The sequence below is a fragment of the Phascolarctos cinereus genome, unplaced genomic scaffold (assembly GCF_003287225.1).
Source record: "Phascolarctos cinereus isolate Bilbo 61053 unplaced genomic scaffold, phaCin_HiC Scaffold_3;HRSCAF=262, whole genome shotgun sequence".
In the NCBI taxonomy this organism is placed as follows: Eukaryota; Metazoa; Chordata; class Mammalia; order Diprotodontia; family Phascolarctidae; genus Phascolarctos; species Phascolarctos cinereus.
In genome coordinates, this window is record NW_027555736.1 from 256,015,129 (window position 1) to 256,021,694 (window position 6,566).

Here is a 6,566-nt window from a genome sequence, read left to right on the forward strand (position 1 = left end):
ACAAATACAAGCAAAGAGAAACACAATCTCTGCCCTTATGGAGGGGAAATTCTAATGGGAAAAGGTAACACGTAAAAAGGAGCTGAAAGGCCAGGGATGGGGGTGGTAAAGGAGGAGAATATCTGCAGGGGTGTATGATGGTGAAATCTGGAGAGTCTAGACAGAGACAGGAGAGGAATGAAAGATGACTGGGCTGGATCCTTCCTCAAGATGGAGATTTAGGAGGAAGTTAGCAAGGGGAGATGACATGACATAAAACAACCTGAGACTAAAACAAAATCAATTGCACCGAAATATAATTATAAAAATATTTATTTAAAAACCAAGTTCATGGACCCTAGGTTAAGAACTTCTGCTTTAAATATTAGATCAGCTGCAAAATGCTTCACATTCCTCATCTCCATTGAGCCTCACAACAACACAGTAATGCAGATACTAAGAGTACTTGTATTCCTATTTCACAGGAGAGGATACAGAGGGTCAAAGAGACTGTGACTTGTCCATGATCATAGAGCTAGTAGGTGTCAGAGGGAGAGTTCAAACCCAGGTCACTAAGTATACCTAGGTCCCAAACAGGTTTCTAGGTGGCTTCTCTGCTAGGATGAATCCTGGTCAAGATGATGATTTTGAATGCAAACTAAAATTAAGGGGTTGCTCTCAATTTTTCAGGAATCCAGAAGCCTAGAACTACAGCTTTTAATCTTTAAAGCCACAGCATTTTTACTGCACACATGCTTGCATTTGTTGAGGTCCCTGAAGACTGAGCAGATGTCTCAGTGGAGTCACCATGTGGCCTTGCTAGTACATGTGTATTCTATCAAGAATGATGCCAGAGCAATTGCTAGTGTTTGGGCAAGTGCCTCATCTGCCTACTGATCTGTGCTTTTTAATTTTGGTAGCTAGAGAAGATGTGGAGATTCATAAGCAAGTACAACATTCAAATTAGAGATCAGTTGAAGGAGGCCTTTTCCTTAGCTATGCCTACAATTCAGAAGTTCAGGAAGAAACAAGAAATGGTATGACATTTGAATAAGCTGCCAGAAACTCCGGGTAGATGACAACGTCCAGCTATGAAACCTCCATGTCTAGATAAAACACAAAAAAACAGACTGGTGGCGAGACACTTAATACTAAATATTTGAAAGAAACCCCTAGTCTACGAAGTAGCCCAACAAAGGAGTCAGATAGGGGCTTGACAAGATGGCAAATCACAAGTATCTGCTTTCATTAGGGCCTTGGTTGGATTCCCTGGAGACCAGATCAGGTGCAATGGAGAATCAAGGAAATGATATTGAAGAGATGCACATCTACCAGTTGTAGGTGATACTTGGATAATGTTCCACATGGAGAGGATCTTAATCAAGATCCAGATGAGGAAGAAACTCTGTGTTGGTGACCTCTGTAGGGCTGGGAAAGCTTGGGAAGAAAGACTCAGCCTCACTTCTACCTGGATAGGTCATGGTGATGCTGATGGTGGAGATAGTGCTGGATCCAGAAGCCATTTCTTTCATGTCTGACTAGGAGTTAGACTTAGCAGCATTATTCCTAGGCCATAGAGGAACCCAGACTGGGACTTTAGTCCAGTGGGCCTGAGGATATCAACCCACCCACATGGAGGGCAGAGACTGAGGTTGTGGCAATGGATCATTCCAAAGGGCCACTACTACCCAATAGGCCAGTGGCTACAGTGATATATGATCTACTTGCTGTGAGGATTATGGAGAACATACTGTGTGATTCCCATTGATGGAGTGTATATGAAGTATACTTGGTATGAAAACTTAACATGTGTTGCTATGAGTTAAGTACTTTGAATTACATGTTTGGCATACTTTATGCAACTCTAGTTTGGATGTTTTGTTATGTCTTATGATCAGGAACTGTCTTGATTTCTATTTGCACTTAGCACACTGCTTTGCCTATAATAAATACTTTTTCATTAGTTTAAAGAAAAAAGCACAAGGACCAAATGGATTTACAAGTGAATTCTATCAAACATTTAAAGATCAACTAATTCCAATAGTAAATGTATTATTGGAAATTATAGGCAAAGAGAGACCCCACGAAACTACTTTTATGAAACAAATGTGATACTGATTACTAAAAACAGGAAAAGTAAAATCAGAGAAAGAAAATTATAAGCCAATTCCATTAATTAATATAGATGCAAAACGGTAAATAAAAAAAACTACCTATAAGATTACAACAATATTTTAAAAGATTAAAACTTTATGAGCAAGTAGGACTTATACCAGGAATTCAGATATGTTTTAACTTAAGGAAAGTTATTAACATAATTTATTATATCAATAATAAAAGTTTTTAAAATTACATGATCAGTAGATGCAGAAAAAAACCCTTTTGTTAAAGTGTAACACTCATTTCTATTAGTAGCACTTAAAAGTACAAGTGGAATTTTCCTTACATTGAGAAAAAAAAAGCATTCATCTGAAGCCATGAACAAACATTATTTGTAATGCAGCTAAGATAGAAACCTTCCACGTAAGATCAGGTTTGAAACAAGGATGCTCAGTGTCACCAATATTAATCAACATTGTATTAAAAATCCTAGCAGTAGAAATAAGAGAAATAAAAGGCATCAGAAAGGGAATGGTGTAATAAAATTATCTCTTTTTGCAGGTGATATGATGATACACTTGGAAAATCTGAAAGATTAAAAAGTTAATTGAAAAAACTAATAATTTTAGCAAGGTAGCAGGATACAAAGTAAATCCACTCAAATTATCACCATTCCTATATATCGGAAATATAGCTCTACAAACAAGGATAGTAAGAGATACCCCATTTGAAATACCTGTTGACAGCATAAAATGCTGGGGAGTACATTTGGCAAAACAAAATAAGACCTAAAAATTATTTTTAAAAAATTATACAAATAAAATCAGATACAAGTAATTGGAGAAATGTTAATTGTCCATGAGTAGGCAGGGCAAAATATTGACAATTTTGCCTAACCTAATTTGTGTATTCAATGACATCCCATTTTTGACCAAAAACTTATTTTACTGACTTAGAAAAACAATAATAAAGTTCTTTTGGAAGAATAAGAAATTAAGAGTATAAATGAACTAATGAAAAAAATGTAAAGGAAGGAGGCTTAATATTACTACATGTTAAAGTATATTATAATACAATAATTATCAAAACTATCTCTTATTGTCTAAGAAATAAAAATGTAGCTCAATAGAACAAAGTACAGCTAACAGTGGCCTGTGATCTCAAAACATGGGAATCTGTCAAACATTTTATTAAAAAAAATATTCTGTAGAGATTCAACTTCCCAGTTGAATTTCAATAAGCAATTACAAACTTTCTCATCTGTCATTATCTGAAATTCTTAGAAAAAAGGCCATCTCAAGGATGAAAAGGATGGGAAGGCCCCTAGGGAAGTTTGCTGAGTGGAGAGGGAAAGCCATAAACCCTGAAAAGAATAGTTCATCTTTACTCTCCTGGGACTGGACTCTTGTGCTCAGTAGTTGAACACCATATGCATCCTGACCTTCTAGCTTCCTTGTAGGAGAAAGTTTATGTATGAACTCATACTCCTTTCTTCTCATTGTGCTTCTTGCACAGTAATATACCGCTGTGTCCTCAGCTGTGAGTGATTTTAGCTGCAGAGAGAACTGATTCTTAGATGTGTCTGCTGTGATAGAGACTCTGTTTTGGAAAACAGGGTTGTAGTATGTACTCCCACTCCAATATCCAATCCACACTAGCCCTTTCCCTGGAGACTGTCGGATCCAGCTCCAGTAGTAACTGCTAGTAACAGAGCCACCAGTGACAGAACAGGTGAGTGTAAGGGACTCTGAGGGCTTTGCAAGTCCTGGCCCTGACTCCTCCAGTTGCAGGTCAGACAGGACACCTAGGAACAAGGTGAATCACATTACGTCTTAGCACTAAAACAATTTCTCCTATAAACCCATTAGGTAATCTCTTAATCATTCTCATCCAGGACCTACCTGCCACCAAGCAGAACAGAAACCAGAACAATTTCATGTCTTCCAGGTGAATGAGATTTTTTTGTTCAGAAACCTCCATCCTAGGGTGAGAAGAGAGACTGACCCTCCCCAAGCCAAGGCTGAGTTTTCACTTGGCAGCCTGAGAGGCTTAATTTGCATGTGGAGGGCATTGGGGTATATAAAATGAGTTTGAGCAGAAAAGCCAGATTTCTTTCACTGGGGCTTTTTCTGGATTCAGCCAATAGGAGCTAGTGTAAGATATTGGTGCACCCACAGATGGGGTAACTATGTGGCTCAGTGAATATAGTGTCATGTCTCCAGTAATTCCTTACTCTTCTTCCTGAGATCAAATCTAACCTCAGACATTTACTAGCTCTGTGACCCTGGGCAAGTCACATAACCCTGTTTGTGCCAGTTTCCTGATCTGTAAAATGAGGTGGAGAAGGAAATGATAAACCACTCAAATATCCATAACAAGAAAACCCCAGATGATGTTACAAAGAGTCAGACACAACTTAAAATGACTCAACAACACCTTTACAAAGGTTCGATATGTTCTCTTACTGTATGTTTCTATTACCCATACCGTTTCCTCCAGGACATTTGTAATTGCATAGTTAAAAAAAAGTCCAGCGTTTTTCCATTATGACTACTAAAAACCAAGAATTCCAAATGTTTCTCAGTGTGTTATTGTATTGTATTGTATTGTATTGTGTCAGTTGTTTCTATGATTGTTTTTTATTGTGGTGGTTCAGTCACATTTCAGTCATATACTACTCTTCATGATGCCATTGGAGTTTTCTTGGCAAAGATACTGAAGTAGTTTGCCATTTCCTTCTGACTATTTTATAGATGAGGAACTGAGGCAAACAGGGTTAAGTGACTTGCCCAGTGTCACACAGCTAAGTCTCTAAAGCCAGATTTAAACTCAAGAAGAGGAATCTTCCTGACTGTAAGCCTGACATTTTATCCCCTGGGCCACCTAGCTGCCATATTTAATAATGCAGATCATTATAAAACTGCATATTCTTAGGCTTTGTCTGAAAGAAAAGAGCTGGGTGACTTTAATTTCAGCACTGATGACTACAGTTTGGGGATTTATTCCTTGGGGCCATAAAACTCCAATATAACTCCTTTGGCCAGCATGTACCTTTAATTGATAGCTCTCACTGTGACACTTTGCTTGACTCTCTGGGGCAGTCCTTAATTCTCTGTCCATACCATGGCCAATATGAACTGCCCTATGCAGAAGTAGATTCATTTTCTAGATTCAGGGTGTCCTGAGCTCTCAGGAACAGTCACTCACTTTTGCCAGGTGTCAATTCTACATTCAGCTAGCTGTTACTCTGGGGTATCTTTTGCTCTATAAGATTTGTTGTATTCAGTGTATGGTCTGTAGTAACTTTTCAGAATAAAACCTGAGCCTGGGAAGTGGGAGGTGGAATAGCTTAAATAAGGTGTGAACAGAGGTAGAAATATAGCCTGTATGGAGCTGGCTCCAGTACCTTGAGGAGGGCCAATTGTTAAATTTCCAATGTAAGCACTTATATCTCCATGGGCACTTCTCTCTCCCTACCTCCCTACCTAACGACACTCACTCAAACTCTTAGTGCAAATAATTGACTCTAATGGAGCCAATTACTGGTCTCAGAGTCAAGAAGATCTGAGTTTAAATCCAGCCATAGACACTAACTGTGTGGGGCTCAGTAAGTCACTTAACCTCTGCCTGTCTCAGTTTTCTCAGCTGTGAAATGAAATCAGCTATTTTCTCATTTCTTACAGTATAGTAGGGGAGTACAAGTGTTCAGGAAAGACTAATACCTCTGGTGTGAAGGCTACTAAACACTTTCCAGGGCTGCTCATCCACCTTTGGTGCCTACCTGCCACCCAACTCTTACCTGTAGCTCCAAGAAGCAGTAGCATGGGCAGCAGTTTCTTTTCAGTTTTGGCAGACAGGCTAAACCAGGTTGAGATTAACCCACAGGCCTCAAACCTGTCAGTGAATTGGAGAGTGTCTACCCCAAGCATACAAAGACTTTTCCTGGCAGAATGGGCAGATGTGAACAGTTTGTTCCAATGCACCATGAAGGTGGTGGAAGCAGGCAATGTGGAGCACTTAGAGATTGGTTAGATATTAAAAATGCTAAGCTCATCCACTGCAACCTAAGCCATTACCAGTCATCTTGACTTTTGCCTTGCCACTCAATCTGATGGTTCTAGAAGAGAAAGTACAGCTGATGATTGTAACTTTGCCTTACTTAAATCCAATTTATACATGTCAAATGACATCACCCACACCATTTCACCATTTTTACCTACTTCAAAGTCCTCTGGCAATGAGTAAATAACAAAGTAGCAGGTACAGATACACTGGGAGTTCTAGTGACAAACCTGTACAGAAGCGGCCCAGGGCAAAGGGTCATCTTCTTACTGGACTGAAGCAGCAACAGGAATCAGAGCCCCCTGGGTGTCTGGGTAGCCTTTTTTAATTTAATATTTAATTAGTGTTTTGTTTTTCACACAACTACATATCAAGAAAATTTTTAGCGTTCGATTTTATAAGATTCTGGTTTCCAAATTTCTCTT

General features: G+C 38.9%; 1 long non-coding RNA gene across 1 annotated transcript; it reads right to left on the minus strand.

The window, feature by feature from the left end:
- Positions 1-294: 294 nt before the first annotated feature.
- On the minus strand, positions 295-4,362 carry LOC110204387 (uncharacterized). Its single transcript, XR_013485490.1, has 2 exons — positions 3,981-4,362; positions 295-3,883 (listed from the first exon to the last, which is right to left on the minus strand). It is a non-coding gene; the product is annotated as an uncharacterized LOC110204387 (long non-coding RNA).
- Positions 4,363-6,566: the final 2,204 nt, after the last annotated feature.